Raw genomic sequence first — 25,389 nt, 5'->3', positions numbered from 1 at the left:
ATCCAAACCCTAACACTGTATATGAGAAAAACAAAATATAATTCAAGGTCTTGTAGAGAATTAAGTAGAAAAAGAAAATTTACTCTTTTGAGTCTTTGATAGACCTGTGTGGGACAGGCACCCAAAATTTCTATGAAGTTATTTGTAAAGTAGGAGTCCAAGAATATGTCTGCCTCATCTTCTAGGTACCAACAGAGCTGAGTGTAGGTAAAAACTGCCATGCAAAACGAGATATTGGTGACTAACTCCCTCCAAGGCCCTTTGAGGTGAATCTTCTGAGGTACTTCCATGCTTTTTTTTTTCTTTTTTATGTTTGAACTCCACTCTTCTGATTATCTATGGCTATATTATAAAACACACAATTAACTAACTGGCTTTACCCAGTAATGTATTCTGGGCTCTTATGATAGTGGGGGCTTATGGGGCCAGCTGTAAAGTTCCAACTCCCAGTGTCTGTGTGGTTCCAGGCTTACGTCCACCGGGCCTGCAGTTAACTGAAGTCATCCAAAGGGATTCTTCACTCATGTGGCTGGTAATTCATGTGGGGCTCTGTGAAGACTGGTGAGTAGCTGCCCTTGGCATCCTTGGGTGGCATGGGCTCCACAGAGAACAACAGCTGGATGTCCTGAAGGACCATCCCAAGTGACCACCCCAAGAGCTGTGGGTAGAAGCAGCAAGACTCATGGTGACAGTCCTAGAAGCCACAGAATGTTTCATTGCTACATTCTCGGCCAAGCAAGTCACCAAGTCCAACTTAGATTCAAGGGTGAGGGGAAATCTGCCCACACCTCCTGAAGTAAGAGGGTGACATCGGAAAAGGGCATGTGGGGTGGAGAGGCTCTAGCGACCATCAGAGGAAAATACTATCTTCCGTGGCCTCCAGAAACCAGGGTCCCCGTGTGTGGCCTGCTTCTGGATCTGCTTCCCCAGGGTTGCTCCTTGTGAAGGCCTTCTGCTCAAATGTGCTTGTGGACTCCTGCCCTCCTTCCCAGGAAACTGTCTCCTCACCCTATATTTACATAATAATTCATCCTGTAACCACTCTTCCAGATTCCTAGTGATGCTCAGTGTGAACTAAACTACTTGAAGCTTTCAAAGCTTATGTTAATAGAATCTATTTTTCAATTAAATGTTTGCATTATTTTAATTGCTTAAAACTGATTTGGAAATATTGGAAGAAAATTTATACACTGATGGTGGAACTTTCAAAAAAAATCACAATGAAGCATTGCTCCTGGGCAGCATTTTTCATGGTTTGAAATGGTAATGAATAAACTTCCAAACTGAGTCATGATCATGATATGCTCTTGGAATAGTGTTAATAAATTTACTCAAGGAAAAGGCCAACACTATTTAAAGGAGCCATGTGATACCTCCTATTTTACTTTAGATGTTCACAGTACTATGTAAACTTCATGACAAATTACTTTATCTAATACCACACAGAACTCTTGGCTCATTTCAATGGAACTTCACATGATATTTGAATATATTTGTAGTCTTCCAAGATAATCATGGAAATGTTTTCTGAATATCTTTCATAATCTCAACTTAGCTGGATGTTGGGCAGGATATGAGAATTTTAAGCGTACCACCCTGTTCCAGTAAGAATTTCAAATGCTTTATAAAGATAATATTTTAAGTTAGTAGGAGTTAAAAATAAATTTTAAAAGAAGAAAAATTAGCAAAGGTAGGAACCCCAGGTGTTATACAAGCCAGTGAAAACCCACAAACATCCACCCCACCTTCTCCTGCACTCCTGTCCACTCGCTCATTGGGGTCACAGTAGCAGTGGCTGACAATCACACTTGCCATCATGGAACTTGCTCTGTGTCCTTCTCACGTGGAACACTGACCACCTTAACTGCAGCTGCACCCTGCATTCTCTTTATTTATCACCCTTCTTTATTTCTTCAAAGTGGTTGTCATGGGATGTTGCCACTGACTCGATAGTTTTGTGCTCACTGTCTGCTGAGCCTACTAGAATGGGAGCTTCCTAACAGCCGGGCCTTGGAGTTGTGCTGGTTCCGAGAACATTCTAAGTGCAGTGTGCAGCTGGATGAAAATGTGGGGTAAGAACCATCCCATCTTTAAGTCCTTTGCTATAGACTGAGGAGTAGGATAACTGGCTCAAATGGTGGCTATACTCCACGTTCCCTAAAGAATCTTCATACTGCTTTCCATAGTGGTTGCACCAATTCAGAAATGAAGGAAGGGAGAGGGGAGGGAAGAGGAAAGAGAAAAATTCCATGAACATGACTTTCCAGCCTTGTGTTTATACACATGACCAGGGTAACGCCATGTCACATATGACTGAGTCATGATCATGATATGCTCTTGGAATAGTGTTAATAAATTTACTAAAGGAAAAGGCCAACACTATTTAAAGTAGCCATGTGATACCTCCTATTTTACTGGGAGCCTAACAGAGTAAGTTAGACTTCAGGTATGTATATTCTGCCCAAATAGACCTAACACAATATTCATTTAGTTATACATCCTACTGTCATGTGTAGCTAAAAAAAAGAACCATCCGATCAGGACCTGAGGTCCTGTGGGTGGCAGAGGTGAGGGAGCCAGTGTGTGCTGAGTCGGAGGAAATCCAGGATCTGTAAGATAGTAAGGCAGAAAAGTGGGAAATCATTTCTCACTGTTTAGGGGACGGCCCCAAGACATCATCACCAGGAGCAGGAAGGTGGAAGCAGCAGGCCTCAGTCGGAGCCTCCTGCGACACCCACACACAGTCACTTTTCGTGTGACTGGTCAGGTGGACACTGGGTGGAGACTTGGCTGAGTGGAAATGGGACCACAAGCTCATGCAGTGACCCACTGTAGTGGGCACAGGCTGGGCTTGCTGGCATCTGTCAAGGAGGCCGGAGAGGAAAAGGTATTACAGGGCACAGACAGTCCAGGCTACAAGGTCAAGAAAAATGTGTGAGCTGGTGAAAAGAGGGATGAGGCACAGCTGTAGGAAGACATGATCTTCAGGTGTGAAGTGTGCCTCATGCATTTTGCACAGAGCAAACATGAAGAGGAGATCATAAATCACGTCATAGTAATGGCTGTGGGCTTACCATGATACCCAGGCCACAAGAGGGTCTCTGTGGGGAGGGGGAGAGGCCATGGGCAAGCCTGCGTGGCACCAGAAGTAGAAAACAGGCTGTGTCCTGAGCTACGGAATCAAATCCTTCCAACCCTCACGAGCTGGTCAGCTTAGTTATCTATCTTAAGTTGGAGAGATGGCGCTCGTGCTACCTGTCCACTGGAGTAAGGAGCCAGGCTCCATCCAGGCTTTACCAGCCGGGATGCACACTCTTACCTACTTTATTGTAAATGGCTTACAATGAACAGACTGTGGGGAGGCTTGATGCTGGAACACAACATGGTCATTGATTTGGTTCAAAATTATAGGCATATTCACCAGTATGCAACAGAAGTGGTACGATCGCCATCGTCACTAACATGGATTCCGGACATTCAGCATTTATTCAAATGGTTTTAAATCTAGCCTAATTCCACTCCTCTTTTTCCTTCCAAGCTTTCTGAAGTCCAGCCTTGCAGCACACAAGAAACGTTCACCAGTGAAAGACCCCACCTACAACGGGGTCCCACAGGTTATAACAGAGCTGAAAAGCCCTATTGCTAGTGATCTCGGAGCCATGTGATGCTGCATTGAGCACGTCTGTGGCGATGCTGGTGAAGCCTGCATAATGGGAAACACACAGAACCTCCCTGCTGGGCTGCCAGTGGGAACAAAGCAAACCAGACCCAAGAGCAGCACATTCCATGACGTAGCAGAGCGCACCCCATTGCTAAGCAGACAGTTGTATCTACAATCTGCACATCTTCATGCCTTCCCTGGAATTCTTTTTATATTCAAGTGGAAATAAGACGTAAGTTGCAAATAAGTTAATAATAAATTAGAGTTTATTTTTCTCTGTTTTTTTTTTCTTGGCTTCTGGGGCAACCCCACTTCAGCATTTTGTGGTAAACACTTTCCTTTCCCATCTTTGAGGTGGTGAGGATTTTAGCTGTCATTTTAAAAAGCCAATTCATTTGTTCACTGGAACAGTCACAGAGAGGCCAAGAGCAATAACTCTTATTATTTTATTCTGAGAGAGCAAATGTGTTTTATACCATCTTTGGGTACAATGTAAATCTCAGCATCAGAAGCCGGACTGTGTTTAAATAAATTAACTTCATACTGAAGTAATCAGGACACTTGGAACCATAAATTAGGATGATTTATAAGAACTTAAAAGAACATTCCAAAAGTGGTTACAGAAGCAAAGATGGACATCTTTTTCTTTTAAAGGAAGTTATTTTTAATAAGATCCTATAAAGTTCTTGGTTTTTATTATTGGTGCATGTACATTGGAGCCTGGGAAATGAAAACCCTCCAGCAGCAGGATTAGGAGGCTGTCGATCCTCTCTCCTAAAAGCACAATAAAAACCTCATCCATGTAAAGTTTCTGAGATAAATAAAAAAACTGAATCTGACATTTTTCTCATGAAATAATGAAATATAAAGCAAGAATATTTTTATGGTAGAAAAATGTGCAATGATAACATATATGTAAGTATATATATTGACTCTAGCTGTCTATCAACCATGTTTTATAATTGGGATTATATTATTGAGATTGTTTAGTAACAGTTTTCTTATTCCCTCGATTTGACTCTCCAGGTGCAGGTATTGGTACAGCTAAGCCTTCGTGGCCTCCTGCCCATGGGCTTAACATGCATTGCCACATTTTTCTAACAAAATCACTAGGAAATAGATATCACTGTTATCTCACTTGATAGAGAAACTGAGGTTTAGAGAGTTGTCACTCATCCATGGTCCCTCAGCTTGGAAGGGCTTCAGCAAGAATTCTAACCTACATCAATAAACCTCAACTACTGGACAAAATTTCTATGTCTACCATAGTCTTTTTGTTTTCCAGTTGACTTCGTTGAAGGTAACTTAGATCTGATGAAACCATACCCACTAAAGTGTCCATGTCCACGGGCATCACCAGTGGATGCACCCATGTGGTCAGTATGAGGAGGACATGGATGATATGGAGCACTGCCCCCATGGCAGGAGCTTCTCCTCCTTCTGCTGTTAATCCTTCCCCTGGATCCCCCGCGGCCACTGATCTGCATCACTAGCCATATATTCTAATTTTCTTGCATTCATGCTTTGTTTAAAACAAGACAGGTTTACACAGAATGACAAATGCATTTGTGAGCGCATGTTGAAGTGTTGAGCTCTCTATTAATATTTGTTAGTGTTGCCAAATTCAACTCCTAAATGGATGCACGGAGATTAGTTGAGAGTTTAAATGCTTGATGGCAATAAGGAAGCGAAAAAGAGCATTAAGTTTATTTTATGAAATTGGCTGAATTAGAGATAAGAAAAGGATAATTTTAAAAGAAATTAAAAGGCATAAATTTAACACAGCCTCCCATACCTCAAAGTGGAGGACCATGACGCTGTGCAGTGATCCCTTGGTCCCTAATAATCTGAGGCTTCAGCATGGTGGGTCACAGGCTCTCTGCCAGGCATCGTGCTCTGGTCTCCTTACCCTCCCTGTTCTCCTGCTCCTCTTCTGCCTTCTCGGGGGTCATACAAGCCTCTCCAGCTGCCTTCCTGACTCCCTGAATTGCTTGCTCTGCCCTGTGGTCCAGGCAACAAGAGAGAGACCCAGGTGTCCACCAGGTTTGACTGGTCAGCGAGAAGGCGTTAGTCCTTCATCATCTGATTGTGGTCATACGATGAAAACAAATAATTCTTTACAAATGGGTAAAACACTTTGAGTGGTTAACAAGTTACGTGCAGAACTGAGGTGCACAAAGCAAATGTAGTTTAGTCCTTTCTAATGGAGCTACTTTGTCTTTAAACCCCATGTCTTTCAGTGGTAAAAGGGAAAGCAAACCCTTTTTCAGTATCCTGCAATATGGCCTTTCATCTCTATTCTCATCGTCCCGTTTCTTCCTGTTGCTCTGTCTTCCACGGGCGGGTCTCCAGGTGCCTTCTCCTTCCAGTACTCTTTGGAGAGATGCACTCTGGTATCAATGGGCTTTTTTAACTATGTGGAGGCAGAAACTCTGGGCCACCATGCTGTAGCCAAGAGTCCTCTCCAGGAGGATGCTCTTCCCCTCTGAGCCCTCAGTGTGCTGGAGCCGGAGTGCTGGGCTATCCACCACCTCTTCTTTTCTACTTCACATCTTGCTGCTTCTAAGGGGGCTGAGCCCCAGAGTAGAGTCCACTCCACACTGGAGAAAGAGAGCTATGATCTAGAGAGACCACCAGCTCCTGAGTGGAGGCCACAGAAATGGAGAAAATCCTTTTATACTGGAAAAAACATTAATACTCAAGACCACTCTCCTGCTCAGAACACAAAATGCAACCTTGGGACTAACCATTGCACTGACTTTCCCCACTCCTCCCTGCCTTTATCTTTTCCTTTTCTGTTTGCTCCCTGTATTCTCTGATGTAACAATGTGAGCCTTCCTTGGGGTAGAATGACACAATAGGAAAGGTGGTACTCAGGAAAGTAAAAAGGAAAATCATAATAATGATATTAATACATATTAAAGTATATTGCTGTGATTTCAATTCTAAATGCCATGGAGAAAGGAATAGGAAAACAGCACATTTCTGTGCAGTACCCTTCTTCAGTGCTCTTTCTCACTGAGTCAAAATCACCCAGCCAGACATTCAGGATGCTTTACAAAACTGTCCATTTGTCTAGCACTATATTCCTAAAAACAAACCTCTAAACACCAGAGGTTAGTGTTGCTTCTCTAAACAGTGTCTTCTCTTTGGTTTCTGTCTTTGTTTCAGCTATCACTACTGCTTAGGATGTGCTCTTTCAAAGCCTCTTCGAACCATTTGGGCTCAATTCAAACCCTATCTCTTCCATAGAAACCAGTCCACATCATTATCTTCCTACTGTGTGCTATTTAATATTTCTGTCGCACCTTAAAGTCTCCATTATAACAATGACTCTTTTCTGGCATGTATTAAAGATATTTTTTTCCATCTGTCTGTCTCCCACATCAGGTGAGAAGCTGAAGGCAGGAACTGAGAGCCACTCACCTGCTGTCACCCATCGTATCCAGCAAGGTGGCTGACGTATAGGGTACTTTGTAAAGTCCTCCCAGCCATTAGAATGTTCTATATATTTCACCGAACAGTTGACAAATTGTAAGCTTTGATATAATCTTTGATGTATCTATGAGTGTTTTTCTAAGATTAGTTGAAGGCTTTAAAAGCCTTTATTGCTCCTGAGAAATCTGAATTTTAAAGATGATACAGATTAAACTCATCAGGCTATGTATGCTAGCGGTTGAAAGGTACTGCCCTCAAGGCAGGAGTTGGAACTCTGAGTTTCTCAGTTACCAGTTTGGATGTGATAGTGGAATGTCACTGTACCTGTGATCTTGGTTGAATGACAATATACAAAAATAGTTATTTCTTATAAACTCAAAAGAATTGTGCTTGTGTTTTTGCAATTAAAAGATGGCCTCTATGTAAATTCCATACAGAGTCTATCCAATACAAATAACTTGCAAAATACAGAAATTATTTTTTAATTTTTAATTTTAATTTGTTATACATGACAACAGAATGCATTACAATTCATATTACACATATACAGCACAACTTTTCATATCTCTGGTTGCATACAAAGTAGAGTCACATCTTAATTCTTCGTACAGTAGAAAATTCTTTTTTTAATAAAATCTATTTTCTAGTAACAGAGAGATTGTCAGTTTATTCAGAAATTTTGCTTCAAAAAACTCTGCACTTTAAGAATGTGTTTTCCTGTGCTACTTAGGAAATTACTTGAAATTAGATACTCAGAATTGAATCTAAATAAAAGAATATGGTTCCTTTATTGTAATTGTAGAAGAGCTACTACAAAATTAAGGAGTGAGGGATAAGTAATTCAATACAAAAGTAAAAATTAACACATACCAACTTATTTTTAAGGGCGCAGTTCCCATATGTGTATGATATGTCAAAGTACATTCTACTACCAAGTATAACTAAAAAGAACAAATAAGGGGCTGGGGCCGGGGCTCAATGGCAGAGCACTTGCCTTGCATGTGTGAGGTACTGAGTTCGATCCTCAGCACCACATAAAAATAAATAAATAAATTATAATTTATTTATTTATTTTTATGTGGTGTCCATCTACAACTAAAAAATAATAATATAAAAAATAAGAAAATTAAATTTAAAAATGAGTGCAGCTCAAAGAATCTTAACTTATTTAAACAGTGGGAAGTCAAAGGAGATGATATTTTTTACAAAAACATAATTAGGAACAACTGAAACAACCAAAAATGGTGTGCTCTATTATTGGGGTAAAAAGAAATGTTAACACGTTTGAGGGATGTGTAGGATGAAGGTGAAGAGAACTTCAGTGTGTCAGACCAGAGGGTCTGATCTTCAGAAATGCAATGGCATTAATGGTGGCCTAGTGACAACCAAGAGCACTAGAGGGGCCCAGCCCAACCCCCACAGATCCTAGGAGAAAACATGCAGAAAGTAAGAATCATCAGAAAATTTTAAAAGGGAGATAAAAATAGCTCAGAAGTCATAAAAGTGTTCAGAGCAAGTCCCAAATAAATAGAAAAAACATGATTTTGTTACAGAAGAGGTTTTGTGGCAGCGAGGCAGGTGCATTCTGTGCCCATGAACATCTTATCATCCATGACTTCACGGGGTCTTCTAAGCAGCACAAGGAAAGCAGTTCTGAGTCAGACCATTGAGCCAGAAATGTGCTCTCTAACAGTGCCAAGGGATATCTTGCTGATGGACAGATCCCTCACAAAGGCCTCTGTTCCCACTGCGGCTCCGCCCTGTCACCAGGCATCATCTGCCCTCTGTTGTGTGTGAGACATTGTTCTCACCCAGTGGGCCCAGGGCAGGCGGGTGCACCTGCTCTTAGGAGACAGCACTCCCCAGGACAGGGGGCACTGCTACCACGGGAGAAGGGCCTGCCACCAAAATCTCTTTCAATTCCCAGAGAAAGAGATAATAACACTCCAGCCCAGTGTCTTATGCACAACCAACATTTGTTAAATGAATTCACAAATAAGTGAAATAGGCATCTAGTAATTTACCAGAGTTCCATATACATCTACACGAGCTTTTCAGCACAAGGTTTAGAATTATGTCACACTGTGTACACACAAGTGAATTCATACGGAATCACCCAAGGAATCACCCAAGCTTCTAGGAATAACTGCTTTGATGCACTTTGATCACATGACTCCTTAATGTTAATACTCTGGGTTTGAGATGTAGTTTCCTCCTCTTTTCTTTGAAGAGCCTCCTGGTGGCTGGTGTCCCCCGACCCTCTGTTCCAGCTTCTCTGTCTACTCTGCCCCTGAGAAATGACACAGGCCTTCCTTCTTCCCTCTGCCCCTTACAGTCTGTGGCTGCAGAGGGTCCCGCCTTCACTCTCTCCACGGGATCTTTTTCTCTAAGTCACAATCAGTCTCATGGTTTCCATGACTTGCCGGCCTCATATGATCCCCGCATCTGGTCCCCAAGCCCAGATACCTCTCTTGTGCTGAGACATGCACACCCAGCTCTGGAAGTTGCCCCAATGGGGCACACAGCATCTCAGGTGACCACGTCCTGGACGTCTGAACAGCATGTATCCTGGGTTTGATCACCTCTGCATCATTTGCTCTTGTCTCTGAGTCCTTAATATGTCTCAGCAGGACAAATCAACATCGGTCCTGGACTCTTCTGTCTTCTGCTTGCTTGCCAAATACCATGCCAACATCTACTCTCCATATCACTGGTAGGTTGAGCTTTACAAAAAAAAAAAATTATTTTTGTGTTTCTCAAGTGAAAATAGTTTGATAATGTTTGGTAATATTTTATAAATTAGAAAATAATTAACACACATGGGCTGTCATTTCTGATCTGGCCAATGCTGACCCTTGGTCAATCTTTTATTCACTTCTAAATCAATCATTAGTGAACCTACAGGTTCACAGAGTAGCCTGTCTTCATCTCTTGCCATTAGAAATATTTCTTCCTCTGTCAGTTGTCTCCCCTTCAACTTGTTAACACTGACTCATTCTGAAGGTATTTCTCCTCAGACATCTGCTTCCTAACATCCTCTTTACCATTAAAACTTCCTGTAGGTTGCATCAAACATAGTAGAAGAACTGTAATCTTTAATTATCTATGAGTGTTTCTCTAGGATCAGTTGAAGGCTTAAAAACCTTTTATTGCTGGGAAATCTAATTAAAAGATGAAGCAATGAAACTTAACAAAGCTGTGGTTGTTAGTGGTAAAAGGTTCCGCTCTGGAGATATGAGTTGGAGTCCATAACTCTCTTGGTCACCTGTTTGATGACCACAGGCCACCTCTCTGTTGCCTGCCCACTACAGTGGATATAGCAAACTCTTTCATGAGAATTTTATGATATTAACAATATTTTACATGTGAAGCATTTGCATGGAAAATTACCCTAGAAAAGCCCTAAAAGGCCCCAACTAAGTACATTATATACCATCTTCTCAGTTCTAAAAGTGGTATAATTCAAAATGCCGGAAAATTGCTTCAAAATAATCCAATGAAGAAGACAATCAGGCTGTGGTGGCGGAGATAAGACTATTTCCAAGTTGCTCACTGCAGTAGCTGGGTGTTGGTCACAAAGGGTTTTATTACCTTGTCCTCGTTAGTGGTTAGGGAGTGGAATTCTTCAGAATACAAGTTCTTTTCAAAGCTTACTATCATGTTTAATACTAAAGACCTTGTGCACAGTTCCTTTTATTAGGACTAGATCAGTGTTCGCCTGCATGGGATCTGCCTGCAGCTCTGATGAGGAGCACCATCTGTAAGATACTTTGAGGGGGCTGAGGACCCTGAGGTCACTTGGGGAGCAGCGGATTCAAGAATCCAATCTCATGCTTACCCACGGACACATACCAGTGTGTTCTGGCTGGAAGACGAACCAGAGCACTTACATTCTGTCCCCTCACTCTGCAGAAACAGCTGGATTTGTGTGACATGAATACGTGTGTGGTGTGACAAGAGCAGGCTTAGCTTTAGATTCCAGGATTCTGCTGCTTTCCCACAGGGTTTATGACAGCCCTGAATTTGATATATGTTAGACTCTAAAGCAAATAATATAGAATTCATGTCCATTTTGTACTAAAGAGTCATTTTTCTTTGTACAATAACAATATTGGCCATGTTTAAGCAGGAAGAAGAATCAATATGCTATCAGGAGACGGGCTTTTAGCTTGTTTTCACATTCTCCTACCTGCGTGACCATGACCATGTCACGTGAACCCTCTGAGCCTTGGTTTCTTCAACGGCTAAATGGATGCCTTTGTGTGTTCTTATCAGCGTTGCCTTGAGGAATTAATGACTGAGGGGGAGAAAAAATCATGTCTGTGGGCCTTCCGTGTACCGGACAGCATGCTAAGTCCTCAAACGTCAAACATAAAGACAGAAATCCTGCAGCAGTTAGGAAAATTGGGGCCCTCTATCACTATTCCTCTTCCTTTTTTTCTCCTCCTTTTATTTCCAAAACAATTCAATTCTAAAACCATTAGGTGGTGCTGATAAAGGTAGGTGTCTGCAGAGGGTATGGGGACCACCCCCCTCAGCAGCAAAGTGCTCTGGTTTGGGGTGCCTGGGTGCAGGCAGGGGAAGAGCTAGGTATGAGATAACATAACCTAAGAATGGGAAAGAGGTTCCACACGGGATGTCCAGCAAGGAAAAAGGTGTGTATGTAGGAAAGGAGAAGCAGCAGTGGCCGTTGGTTATGTAAAGGACTAACCAAAAAACCATGGGCAGTTGTCTGATTCCAACCAAAAGGACTGCAAATAAAAACGAGAATTAACCTTGGATTGAAATTGGTGGTATCAGTGTGGAATAATGGCTTTATGAAGACAGAGAAATAAGTACATGTATAAATATGCTTGTGATACATTTATGTACATATCAAGTGTGTGTGTGTGTGTGTGTGTGTGCACGCACATCTTCCATAGCTCTGTCCACTGAGAGGTCTGCAGGTAGTGACACACTATAGTAGTAAACATATCTGCAACTTGGATCTTGGTTTCTAAATATCATTCTCCACCAAAAGGAAATAGGGTTCCTTGGAGAAAAGGCTGATATCAGCTCCAAGGCAGGATGGACACAAAGTAAACCTAAATGATATTTTTGTACCAACAGGCAAGGAAGCACTCAAAGAAAGAAGGACACATATCCAAAGAGCACAGAAGTAGGCCTATGGATATCCATCTGGCAAAGGGAGGGAATGTTGTGTTGTTTGCATCAAGATCAGTACAAAAATAATGGAAGAGAGTCCAAAAATAGACATGGACATGTACATGGTCAATTGGATTTTCAACCAGATAATTCCATGTTCCAAATAAACAATGCTGAAACAATTTTTACATTTTAAAGAATAAATTTTACTTTCACCCTTATTTCATTCCATTTCTGAGGGGTTCCTGGATTCCTTAACCACTCAATTATATCCCTAGCTCTTTTGATTTTTTATTTTGAGACAGGATCTTGCTAAGTTGCTTAGAGCCTCACCAAATTGAGGCTTTGAACTTGCAATCCTCCCACGTAGCTGAGATTATAGATTGCACCACTACACACAGTTCATATATTTTAAAAGTTAACACAAAATGCTTCTTAGACCTACATATACAAGCAAAACCTACTAAAGTTCTGCAAGAAAATAAAGCCATTAGGGAACTTAGGTTTAGTAGAAATGTTTTAAGTACAAAGCACAGTACTTATTTAAAACACTTGAAAGAATTGGACTTTATAAAAATGTTCTTCAAAATTTTGGAGAGAACTTGTATCCAGAAAATTGAAAGTACTTCTTATTCCTAAATAAAAATCAAACAGCCCAAATTGACCCCACACACACAAAAAGCAAGCAAGCAAGCAAGAAAGAAAGAAAGAACGAAAGAAAGAAAGAAAGAAAGGCCTTTTTTTTTTTTTTTTCATTGGTCGTTCATAACATTACATAGTTCTTAATACATCATATTACACGGTTTGATTCAAGTGGATTATGAACTCCCGCTTTTACCCCGTATACAAATTGCTGTATCACATCAGTTACCCTTCCATTGATTGACATATTGCCTTTCTAGTGTCTGATGTATTCTGCTGTCTGTCCTATTGTCTACTATCCCCCCTCCCCTCCCCTCCCCTCCCCTCCCCTTTTCTCTCTCTACCCCATCATTTCCAAAGTAACTGCAGCATTTTGTTCTCCCATCAAAGGCAGGCAGGGTTCTCAGGCTGCACTTCCTCAGGATCCTGGAATGTGTTCAAGAAAGGCCTTTTTTGAACATGCATTTCACCAAAGAAGATATAGGGATAACGAATAATCACATGCTCAACAGGGTTGCTTTAAGTAAATGCAAATTAAAATCACAATGAGACACACTCGCTGCACACCCCGTAAATGGCTAGAAGTCAGGCAGAACACATTCCAGGATCCTGAGGAAGTGCAGCCTGAGAACCCTGCCTGCCTTTGATGGGAGAACAAAATGCTGCAGTTACTTTGGAAATGATTTTGGTGGATTATTGTTTTTTAAATAGGACCCTATGTACTTACCCAAGAAAATAAAAGGATATGTCCTTTAAGGACTTGTATGTAACCTTCAGAGCAGCTTTACTTGTAACATCCTGAAACTGAGAATAACTCAAATATTCACTAGGTGGTGGGCCCGTAAACAAATTCTGATGTAGTCGGGTAATGGATTACGTGCAGAGACAGAAATAATGGGCTATCGAGAAAGACCCTCTAACAAGCACATTGCAAAGTCATTATGGCAAAAGGCACCTGGCCAAAAGTGATGTGTGCCGATTTCATAATTCCATTCATACAAAATTTCAGAAAATGCAAGCTAATCACGCATCACTAACTTCCCTATTCAAAGGATGCCTCCAAATCCAATCAGGAGAAGCTATCAGATAAGCCAAATTGATAGAAATGATCCAAAATCATGACCTATAACCTATAAAAGTGCCACAAAAGGTCTTTTAAATTCCAGGAACTTAAAGAAACATGACAACTTAAAGCAAAGGAGAGCAGGGAACTGGACATGTTTGCTCTAAAGGTATTACAGGACAATCGGGAAATTGGAAACAGGGGAGAGGATCAGGTGAGACCTCCTTAAAACTACAGACAGAACTGAAAGGGAGTCTGATTAAAGGGCAATAATGCACCAACATCCACTTCCTTGACTTTTCCCCTATCATAGTTTGTTGCAGAGTATCCTAGTTTGAAGGACATGCTAAAACATTTGGGAGACCCAGGGCTCAGATGGGCAACTTGCTGTCCAGCACTTCAGGAAGGAGGAAATTGTTCTTTGTACCAGACTTGTGATTCTTATCTAAATTCAAATAGATAGATTTTAAAAATTAAACTTGTTTGCTATTTCAGTCTAATCTTATCATTTTAATCCAATATTGACATTCAACGAGTACCTATATGTAATAATCCTCAGACTCTTCAGGCAAAAATTCTGATTTCTACCCTACAGCCAGTACTTGCTTTCCTCAATGATAGGCAGTTACAGAAGCAGGAGGGTTCAGGTTGGGGTGCCCACCAAGTCAGGAACTGTGTCTAGACACCAGACATCATTCAGGATCCCCCCAGGAAGGCTGGGAGTCATGTCATACAGGGTGTTCTTAGAGATTTGTGCTTCATTCTGGCCCTCTCACCTTGTGTTCTCAGAGCCAACGATTCTGTTCTAAGGCTCATGCTATTGACGGTAACAATCCGGGTCTGCCTGAGTCCTGCTGGACTCACGTGCTATCCTCTCCCCAGGGCCCTGCCCTCCGTTGGCTTTGACAATCACTGCAGAAACCTCTGGGATCTGTGTCTCAGTTTTCTCATTGGGAAGATGCAGATCATTATCGTACCTACCTACCTCCCAGGTCCTTTGCATTATATTTTGAGGGTTATTTTGTATAGCTATTAAATTTGCATTTATCACACAGTAAGCTGTATTTAAATAATAGTTCACTATTTTCTGAGTCCAGAGCACCCTAAGCTCAACAAATTCATGAAATCTCTACCATCATCAGTTCATTTCTGAATCCTCAGACTTGCCCCAGAGATCTAGAGCAGTCACCTCTAACCAGTATCCTCAGAGATCACCTGAGTTGGTGTTTACTATAGGACCAGCAATTGGGCTTGCTTTCCGAAGGGTCTAAGGTATAATTTAAAGGAGCTTTATGAGCCTATCTTCTTGTCTAATCCCCACATACTTTTAGACAATTTGCACATTTCATAGGAAGCTCATCTATAAATAAAATTAATGGAGTTTCTGGGCCAATGGAAGAAAATCAAGGGTTAGGCAGCTGGTTTTTAAAGAAATCCTAAGTGCCAAGAGATCATGCCAGTGGTTAAAAATGGTGTCACTAGAAATTATTATGAATGAACGTGAAGATATTCAGATTACTTCCTAAATAACAAAATGGTGATGAAAAGTCAGGGACCTTTAATTATGCCTTTGGGAGCAGGTGGGGCATGGGATCCTAGGAGAGTGACCAGAACTCCCAACCAGGCTGTGACAGTCTTCAGAGCCCCAGGGAAGAACTCAAAGAAGGAAGAGGAAATATGGACGTGATGTGCATCTCAAAAGCTTGTGCTTAACATTTACAGAAGCACTTGTAGTTAATCCTCACAATAACGCTGTGAATAACTGATACTATTCACAAGCCATGCTTATCTATCATACTGAAAAATTCAAGCTTTTTTTTTTTTTTTTTTTTTTTTTTGTACTGGGGATTTAACTCAGAGGCACTCTAACATTGAGCCACACCCCCAGCCCTTCAGCCCTTTTTAATTTTTGTTTTTAGGTGTTTTTTTGTTTTTTTGTTTTGTTTTTTTTTTTCTTTTGAGACAGGGCCTTACTAAGTTGCTGAGACTGGCTTTGAACTTGTGATCCGCCTGCCTCAGCCTCCCGAGTCACCGGGATTACAGGTGTGTACCACCTCACTTGGAAAAATTCACAAATTTATCAAACAATTTAAAAAGAGAGAGGGTGTCACAAAGTTCCTAAATTACGAGTTAAGAGGTACCAGTGGAATATTAGTACAGACCTCTGAAGGATTTTCAAATGAGTATTAGGATGAGAAAGGTCTTCTAACCCTCAGCTGCCAGCTCTGGTCATTTCAGTTATTTGAAGCAAAAAGGGAAATGCCACATGCCTTCTTCTCTGGAGAGTTACCTCAATGGGTTTGGTGGATTTCACAGCATTCCACAGGACAGAGAAAATGGTCATGTCCTACCAGGTGCACATGGTGATTTCAGATTCCAGAATTCAGCAGGAAAGGTCCTGCCAAGGAATGTTACTGGAACTCAGGTTCTCAAAGAAAGGTGAGGTGATAAAAACTTGGTTGTCATCAGTAATTGCAGAGAAAATAACATGGAGGAGACTCTGCTCCCTTTCTGCTTGGCTTGGTTTTGAACCACACCTTCTTCAGCAGAGCCTGTCACCAGCCACCCAGGAGTCTTTCTTTTTTAACTTGTAGCCTGAGTGCCATAGATGAGCTTCTGACTTTTCACTTGGCTTTGTTTTGCTTCTGCCTTCAGTCAAAATATTTTTCTGACCTTTACAAATAACAGGTCTTGACTGGGATGTGTTTGGTTATTTAGAAATTCAAAGGGGATTGTTGAAGCTTTTCAGCATTGCTGGGGATTTTCTGTTGTTTCTATATTTTGTGGGGCAAACATACAGGTGAGCAGGATCAAAGTCTAAACAGCCCCCGGGAACCTTTCTTCAAAGATGCTGGAGAAGAATAAAGTTGCAGTGGTTTGTATGCGACTGTGTCCAAGAGCAATATGGTGGTTTAGTACTAAAGGACCTTGGGTCAGATGCCCATCTGACTCCCCATAGTTTAGTGTGAGACATTGTCCTTATCATCTCATGTCTCCATGTGTCCACTTTTCTATAGGTAAAGAGGCAAGGTCAATGACCCCTGACTCATGGAATTCTATGAATTAGGTGAGATGAGAATTGCACCCCACCATACCTGGATCACAGTAACCACCAACAAATGTGAAGAAAAAAAAACCACTGATGTTGTTTTCATGGGATTTGAAATCTAGTAAGTAAATTTTGACACAACTGTTGAAAGTTTTGCGTGAGTTCACTATTTAGTGCTATGTTGGTGTTAGTAAGGGTATTCTTTGGCAATGAAGAAGACAAGAGTTGAGTTCATGTATAATTATTTATTAGAGTAGGAGAGTGAACTCACTTCCCAAATATGCTGTATAACAGAAAGCTTATCATTTTGTAAATATCTGCTATGATTTTTTTTGTGATCTTTAGTTTAAAATAATAAAATGTGTTTCCTGAGATAGTTACAATCAATTTTAAATGAGGTATACATGGACAGAATATTTTCCTAGATCTACTTTCTTCATTTCATCTCTCCTCCCTGCTCCACCCCCCGTAATATAAGGTTTAAGGGCATGGTCTTCCAAATTACCAAGTCTGCCTAAGACATCTAACATCAACCTTAAGTTTGGGGGTGGGGGGTCTCAAACCACTCCCAGGTTTGATAGTTCTCAAGAAGAACTTTGAGCACTCTCTGAAAACTGTTGCGCACACGATTATGGTTTATTCGGGGAAAGGGTACATTAAAGTCAATCAAGGGAAGAAATGTATAGCGTGGAGTCTGGGGGAGTTTCAGATGTGCAGAAAGATCACTTATGGTCAGGACACCACAACCTCCCAGCACAATCAGGTGGTCACATGCTTTGAGTATTTATTGTCAGCCCAGAGGCTCATCCACACTGAGTACCAGAGTTTGCCGGGGCTTCCTTCATTCCTGGGCAGGACTGATGGATTGCCCCTCAGAACCTAGCATTGCACGTCCAGAGGCCTGGCTCTGCCCATGTGCCCCAAAGGGCCAGCATGATTCACCTCTGTAGCATAATCTCATTAGCTGTGGTCCATGGTGAACATCAAAGTCTCTCCTATCACTCAAGAAATTCAGAGATTTGGGAATTTCCTTCCCAGGATCCAGGGACAGGGTCCAGACCTTTCCTTAAGCAAGGCCAAATTATTTTGTTACAAAAATTACCCTCTGTCCTTTGGCTGTGGCTCTCTTAGGAAACAATCATACCTGTCCAGCCATCTACGGTGGGTACAGTGTCCCCAGAACAAAGCACCCGTCATTATGCATGTGCCTGTTTGGGGAGCAGTGAGTAGACAGTAAGAATAGGTCTGGGGAAACAACTAACTTCTCCTAGGAAGTCGAGACATTTCAGTGTTTGTTCTTTGATTTGCCATTATTTGTACCTTGAGATAACTTATTGCAACTAGTAGGTTGAGATAAACTAGTGTGGGGTCATATAGTATAGAAATTAGTGGAAAACTGCCTAAACCCTGGCCTTCCTCAGACCGGTCACTCTCCATTATTACTGTATTATACCCTGAGGAGGCTTTGATTCAATTTCCCCCCAGTGTCAATATTATAACTGCAAAATAAAGTGTAATATTGTAGTATGGCCACAGATGAAACCTGAAAAACGAGAGTCAACAGACACTGGCTCATTGCTAGGATGTGGACTATCATCTATTGGTCTTTATCAATCAGGCCCGTCCTTCATCAGGTTGCGTGATCAAAATCACTCCCAGGCCAGGGCTCCACTTCGTGGGCTTGCACTCGGTTTGCTGGATTCCGAGAGCAGGGCTGGTCTCCACCCTCTCATCGCCTGGTATTGTTGAAATAAGGGACAAGACGATCCCTTTTCCTGACTCCATTTTGAGGATGTGATATAATATTGCATTTCTTCTATCTCATAACCTATCAGTTCATTCCTTTACTCGCCACTGTTATGTTTTGGCCCCATTCACTAAAAGGCAGGAGATTGTGCTATTGTGTGGGTCCCGGTGGTGCCCTGCCATAGACTCATGTGCGCATGCCCCCTGGGCCCACTCCCTTTCACTGCAGGGCCAGGGCCACACAGCTCATCACTAGGTGTCTCCAGCCCTGGGCAGTACGGCTACATTCTCTATCCACTGCAGTTTTATCAGGGATGAAGGTACAACCTACCCCATGGGCTCTTGGAATTCTGACACACAGGTTTAAAGGTGTCTCACGGGTTGTTTAGAGATTATCGCTGATTCTGGCACTCACACTCAGGTCTGACCCAAGCACCACACACCAGGAAGGAAAAAGGAAAGTGGAAGTAACAGGGGAGAAGAAGGCCGTGCAGGCATCCAGCACCTTCCCTAACACTTCTTCCAGAGTCCCCCAATCTGCCTGTGGAGACCTCCTCTAGGAGCCTCTCAAGTTACGCGTGGGGACGTGAGGACGTAATCCCGAAGCCAACCCTTCTGGCTTTTATCTACCCAGTGTCAGGAAATGAATATTCCCACTGCCCGTTCTAATTATCTGCCCAGACGCCTCTCTGGGCACTTTATCCTTTCGCCCATGGCTGGACACTCTGAGCAATGAAATGTGTCCCTTGGTTTGAGGAAATGTGACTTGGCAGCCAGTGATACAGCACTTTCTGTTCCAGGCCTTTTATAGCATTTCACCCACCACTGTGCACGTGAAGCCCAGCACGGAGCCCCTGTTCCTGTGCAGAACCATTGATAGTCTCCAGAGGCTCCTGGTATCAGCTGGGCTTTCCAGCTATGTGCAGGGCCTTCCCCCTGGGGAGTCTGGCCTCTACCACCGGCAGTCTCTGTCCTTCTCATTAGCAGACAGAACAGTTCTCACTGGCATTTTGTGCCTCCGAGGGATTAAGAGAAATATGTCCAAGTTTCAGTATTGCGGCAGCCCCCAGAGTCCCCTCGCTGTATGAACCCTAGAAGCCATTCAAGGCGACACTGTCAGGATGCCTCCTTGACAGTTCCAATGTCCTGGTTCTGGAGGGTCCTATTGGCATTGACATATTCCTCTAATGCACCCCTCAAATTCCCACAGTGATTTCTATAGCACTCTTTTACCATACACGTGTCCCTTTTATAAGCCAGGTTCCCACAGCTGATACTAAACACAGTGCCAAGGTGTGGACTATTATCCCTGCATCAGAAAAACACAAATATAGGGACAAATAACAGGCAACTCAACTCTGCTACCCTGATCTGTTTCTACCTCTTTCAACCAGAGGGTTAGCTTTCCCAAGAGGAGTCTGTCCATTCGTCTGGAAACTGCCATCCACAACCAGGCAGCTTTTCATGGCTCAACTGAGAGCTGTTCGCAGGCACCACCGAAATGACAACAGGACTGGCCAAGTTCAAGTTTCCAGATCAGCCCTGAGAAGCTGCTCTCTGTTCATGACTGCCTTCTTGCACTGCCCCAGGGGCATCTCCATCCTACCACGCTTTTCTGGGCCTTCCTTGTCAGAGCTTTTCCCTGATATCATTCAAGACATTCTATGTATTTAGGTTTCAAGGTTATGTATGTTCTTCAGCCATAGAAGCAGTTTTAATTGGCCCAAAATTCCAAGCCAGTTGATTCTTAAATGCAGATTTTCAGGTCCTAAATCCCAGTGGTCATTATCAGATGGCACTTATAAGCTTTTGCCATAAGCTCCAACCTGTGTTCCAAACAGGGTGATTGCACTGAGGATTGATCTAGATCACTCCTCCAGTTTCTATTCAACACTGTTTCAAGTTATCAAGTTCTTTGAGCTTAGGCAATCTTATTGGATCCTACTTGGCATGTCTCTTCAACCTGAGAAAGTGGGCAGGCTTACGTACCTCGTCTCTTATGATGATAGGAGATGTTTTCCCCAAACAGATCATCCATCCCATAATACTCTCAGATAACAGAGATGCAACCAGTTCACATAAAGTCTCTTCAAACACCTAACTTCCCTCCAACCTCCTTCCACTGTAACCCCATGGACCACTGCCTTCCTACACCCTCCAGCCTACCACAGGCCTGGGTACCACTCCAACAACAGGTGTTGTACCTCGGGTGCTGGGCTTCCTTCTCAAGGTTTACCAGACATATCTCCCGTCTATCTGGACTGTGTACTCACTCACCTGTGCACAGCAGTGGGTCTCCAGCTGGGCCTTGAGCCAAGGAAGCCTGCCCTCTAGGGAGTTTATTTGCTTAGATGGAGGCAAACATAATCCCGGGAGCCAGAGGTTAGGTTTCTTATTCTTCATTCTTATTCTTATTTTCTGCGGTTGTTTAAGTTTCTCCAAAGTAGAGTGATTAAAACCCATTTGTTTAGGGCTCTCTCTTGGAGGGATCACTAGAGACCCCAGGGGTCCTCCCTGCTCCCAAGAGGGCTGCATTGAGACTTCTGTCTTCAGCCCATCAACCTCTCAATGCCATCTAAAGACTTCCACCCTGATGGGATGAGCCCTCTCCTGTCCTACTCCTCGGTTTTCCCCATTCTCTTCTAACTCAGTCTGACCTTCTTTGCTGTCTGTTGTTTTGGTAGTTTTTCTCCCTTTGAAAGCAGCTCTGAAGCTAGTGGCCTTAACTTAGATTGACCAAATCCAGCATAACCCACCATCAGGCTCCGCCACAACACATTTCTTCTCTTTTATGTTTAACTTTTCTTCCTGGTAGGAGATCTGACACTGGAGATAGTGGCTTGCGGCAGTCAGAATGCATCAACTCTGCATGGCCCAGAGTCAGAACCCAGCCCAGTACCCCCCTTACTTCCATTGTAAGTTAGGGGTCAGCAATGACCAAGGGCTACTACATCATTTCTTTTTTTCTGTCACTTTGAATTTCTTTATATATCCCAGGAAGCCAAATCTCTGGGAGTTGGAGGAAGCATTTCTAAATTCCACTGGTGACCTTCAGCTGTGGTAACTGCCCACCACACAGCAGCAGTGCCTTACCATGGCTGACCATGCAGTCGTTCTGGAATCTAAGCCTTCTTACCCTTTGCACTTTCATTTTTCCTCTTCCGGAGTGACATGCTTCAGTGAGTCCAGTGCCAGTGAGTCTCAAATCTCCTCACATCAAGCTTCCTGAGTCACACAAACATAAGGGTCAAGGACATAGCTCTCTACTGGGCCAACCATGCCTAAGATCTCTGGCCCCAACTGTAAGACCAGGAATTGCCCACTACCAAGGAGTTTTGATCATTTGCTTGAAGGACTAGTAGAATTCTCTGAGAACTATTAAACACAATTAGTGTCTAAAACATGTTAAAATCAGACAACAGAAGAGACATAGCGAAGTCTGGGGATCTCACTGTTTCAGAAGACACGGGTTTCCTGGTGACAATACACTTGGTGTGTTGACAACCCAGAAACCTCGCCTGAGCTTCAGTGTCCACACTTTTGCCTTGGGCTTCGTCACTTGGGTGTGTTTGGCTGGCTGGTCAGTTGGTCCGTGGGCCCCGGGCCTCACTCAGTCCCCTGCCTCCTGCTCTCCAAAGCTCAGACTGGCCTCACACGGGTCATCTATTAGCATAAGCTATCAGGTGTGGTCAGAAGGAGCCACCAAAAGCCACCTAGTTAGCAACAACTAGCAGATGTGGTTCAACAAGTTCCCCCAACAAAAACAAAGATATTCCCACCCAGGAATGGTCCCAGGGGTTAGAACATGCCTTCCCGGAACCAGGAATGAGGGTGGAGACCAAATTCTTCCCTACACACATGCAGCTTTAACACGGGTGGTGCATGCACTATCCCTTCTGAACTCCTGTGTGCTTTTGTCAAACTTTCACTTTTCCTTTGCCCCATAGGGAACAGGGGAAGTTCCCAAGAGGAACTTGTTGAACCACTCAGCCTATGTTTATCAGGTAAATGGACAGAAACGGAGAACATCTTTACTCAGTGAAATAAGCCTGACTCAGAAAGTCAAGGGTCATTTTTCTTTTCATATGTGAAAACTAAAGGGGAAAAAAAGGCAGGAGAAATAAAGGGACTCTATGAAAACAGAAGAAATTCCAGCAGAATAGAGAAAGGAGATGAGAAGAAGGAAGAGGAGAGGGAAAGGGAGGTCCTGGGGAATGAAGTGGACTGATTTTTTTATTATAAAACAATGAGTCCCATCATTATGAATCACTGTAATGCATCAATAAAAATTCATTAAAAAACTTTCCCACAAACCAAAAACAAAAGTAAAACATTCCCAGCTATAACTTTTCTAGCCGGTTCTACCAAAAACTTCAGAAAAAAAAAAAAAAAAACAGAAAAATTCCAACCTTACATATTCTGTTCCAAAATGTATAGAAAAAGAGGAAACATTTCGGAAAGACATGCCCAGATTCAAGGAAAGGGGAAGCAGACCTCTTTTGTGAATGGAATAGCAAAGACCTCATAGCTCATCTTTAATCTACCATAAGTGGTTTTCTAAAATAGTCCTGTGGGGAGGAAAGTGTCACTGGATCCCTTCAATTATTTCTGAGAAACTAGCAAAGTAAAAAAAAAAAAAGAAGAAGAAAAAAATATGTATATACACATACACACAGTTATTTAAATTAAACTTATTTATAGTGGAATTCATAGTATTGATGGTATTCTCAAATTAAATATTCAAACAAATGAAATAGCAAATACTCTATCTATTACAAAAGGTTAAGGGTCAGACTCCATGTATATTGGAGGGAATTTACTGCATCATTCTTTAGTAGTTCACTTTTAATCCCATCATTGATTTTTTCTATGCTTTATTATTTCTTTTTTTATTTTTTTTTATTTTTTATTGGTCATTCATAACATTACATAGTTCTTAATACATCATATTACACGGTTTGATTCAAGTGGATTATGAACTCCCGCTTTTACCCCGTATACAGATTGCTGTATCACATCAGTTTCCCTTCCATTGATTGACATATGCTTTATTATTTCTATGCTTTGCAATTTTGCTGTTATTTTGTTGTTGTTGTTGTTGTTGTGTTTTTTGTTTGTTTTTTGATTTTGCTTTTGTTTTAATTTTGCAGTACTGGGTATCAAATCCAGGGCCTCATGCTTGCTAGGCAAGAACCCTGCCACTGAGCTATCCTCCCAGTCACCCCACTTTTTAAACGAAGTCTAAGTTGCCTAGACAGGTCCCCAACTTGTGATCTTCCTACCTCAAAGTGCCAAGTAGCTGGTGCAATCTTTTTATGAAAAATGCCTTCTTTTCCATTTGAATGCATTCCTTCTCCATGTCTGTAATACATTTACACAAACTTCTATTGTCTTAGATGCTGTTTTGTACGTAATAGGCATTCAGTATTTGTTGAAATTAATGAAGGAAAAGATGAACACAAAAAAATGAGGAGACAATTATCTGCTGTGTAATTTATGGACAGCAATTATGTCAAACAGGTATGACAATAATGAAGAAGAACAATACCTAGGCTTACTCAAAACTTTTATGAAGCCTATTTGCCAGTTTCCTGGCAAGTTTTATTGTACTCGATCTCCAGTAAGTGATTTCTCTGCAATTTCCTATTGTGTAAATTTCATCTGTTATATTTCAATCAACACCATAAAAATATGGGAGAATTCTTTTGCCTCAAATTTGGTTTATAATTAATTCTATGGCATGTATATAATCGTTGTTGCCTCGTCTATATAGGTGACAGGAAGGTCAAACTATGTTGATGGCAGAAGTCTGATACAACCTCTTTTCTCTGCAAAAATCCTTTTATCTATCAGCTTGATGTGTTCTTAGTTTTTGAATATTTACTTCAAGGAAGTATATTTGCAAATAGATTGTGTATTGGTAACTGTCTAAGATTTGTCCCTGCTTCCTTGCCCTCATTCATGTGTTCAGGACATTTTTAATGAGCTCTTACTACCAGGCATGGTGACCTACATCTGTAATTCCAGTGACTCTGGATGTTAAAGCAAGAGGATCACAAGTTCAAGGCCAATCTCAGCGACTTACAGAGGCCCTAAGCAACTTAGCAAGAGCCTGTCTCTAAATAAAAAATAAAAAAGAACTGGGGATGCGGCTCAGTGGTTAATGCCCCTGGGTTCAATTCTGGTATCCAAAAATAAAAGTAAATAAATAAAAATTGATGAACTCTTGCAATACTTATTAACACTGTGATAGGCCCTGAAAATAAAACTGACTAAAAATGCTATCGGATAAAATATAGGATCCTGAGTTATATTTGAATTTTACATTTATAAAACTATTATACTAAAAATTACTCTATGTTTATCAGAAGTTCAAATTTAACTGAGTGCCCTGTACTTTTGAATTATATTTGATTTGTTTATTTATTCTTTTATAATAGATATAGTAGCCTAAGTTAAGATGAATCCCATCCCTGCCATATTCTCATTTGCTCTCCAGCAAGCAGAGAAGACATCGATTAAATAATATTACAGATACATGAAAAATTACAATTGATATGAGAGTTAGCAAGGATGAATTCAGAGCTGCAGAAAAGAAAAAATAACTGGAAGAACAGCCTGGTCAGGATGGAGCACCAGGAACCT

Source organism: Urocitellus parryii, chromosome 2 (assembly GCF_045843805.1).
Source record: "Urocitellus parryii isolate mUroPar1 chromosome 2, mUroPar1.hap1, whole genome shotgun sequence".
NCBI classification, from domain to species: domain Eukaryota; kingdom Metazoa; phylum Chordata; class Mammalia; order Rodentia; family Sciuridae; genus Urocitellus; species Urocitellus parryii.
The sequence above is the reverse complement of the archived record's forward strand: the minus strand, read 5'-3'. Positions refer to the sequence as shown.